The sequence below is a fragment of the Vombatus ursinus genome, unplaced genomic scaffold (assembly GCF_900497805.2).
Source record: "Vombatus ursinus unplaced genomic scaffold, bare-nosed wombat genome assembly UNPS02014594.1, whole genome shotgun sequence".
Classification (NCBI taxonomy): Eukaryota; Metazoa; Chordata; class Mammalia; order Diprotodontia; family Vombatidae; genus Vombatus; species Vombatus ursinus.
This window is the reverse complement of record NW_020954372.1, coordinates 141,216-142,354: the sequence shown is the minus strand read 5'-3', so window position 1 is coordinate 142,354 and position 1,139 is coordinate 141,216. Positions and strand designations below refer to the sequence as shown.

Genomic DNA, 1,139 nt, shown 5'->3' with positions numbered 1-1,139 from the left:
CCCTTTTCCATATAAACCCTAGCTCCATCCTCAGTCTCTTGCAGGTTTCTTAAGAATCCTTGCCTGCTGAAAAGCGTAACAAGAAATCTTTGCCACCTTGACCTAAAGAATGCTTGAGTCTGTGATGACTACATTCTGTAGTTCAGTCTTTGAGGGGTGTCAACCTCTCAGACCACAACAGTATCACTTTTTGCAGAACATAATGATCTTCACTTTGCTGCTCCTGGAGACCTTACTGGTGTTGGAACAAAAATTGATCCAACTTTGTGCCGAGCTGACAGAATGGTAGGACAGGTTCTTGATGCAGTTGGAGCACTGCCTGAAATCTTCACAGAGTTGGAAATTTCCTATTTCCTGCTTAGATGACTTTCAGGTGTGCCTACTGAAGGAGACAAAAAAGCAATAAAGGTACAAAAATTGCCCAAGAATGAAGTGTTCATGGTGAATATAGGCTCCTTGTCTACTACAGGAAGAGTCAGTGCAGTAAAGGCTGATTTAGGCAAGATTATTCTTACTAATCCTGTGTGCACAGAAATAGGAGAAAAAATTGCCCTGAGTGGAAGAGTTGAGAAACATTGGCATTTAATTGGATGGGGTTAGATAAGAAGAGGAGTGACAATCAAGCCAACGGTAGATGATGACTAAAGAACCATCACTGAATGCCTAACTTTGGCTGAGGAAAGAGATTCCACTTAAATCTAGGGGTATATTTTCAGAGCAATAATGGGGAATTAATTTTACAGCTTGTTACATTTAGTGAATGCTGGATAGTTTTCTTATTTCTTATGATGAAAATTTAACCTCTGGTATTAAAATACTAGTCAGTGTGTGCAATAAATGTAAAAATTGGCATAATGGTGGATTTGTTCCACATTTTAGCAGAAATTAATCATTTTCGTATCACGTGTCTAATTTATACCTCAGGGCAGGTTTGAAATTAATATTTGTTTACAACAGTCAAGACATCATCACTGTAGTACATTTAACAAAACTGGTTTGAAATAACATTTTTCTTATTTTTTCATTGTTCCTTTGAATAACCCCAGGCCTTAAAAATTGTTTCAACAGTAAAATACTTAAAGAAATAAAACTTTTTTTAAAGACCAGAAAAAAAGACAGAACATCACCTCAGAGTGAAT

The 1,139-nt window shown here is 36.9% G+C and overlaps 1 pseudogene; it reads left to right on the top strand.

Annotated features, from left to right (window-relative positions):
- LOC114042540 overlaps positions 1–738 on the top strand; it is a 16,534-nt pseudogene extending 15,796 nt beyond the window's left edge.
- The last annotated feature ends 401 nt before the right edge of the window (positions 739–1,139 follow it).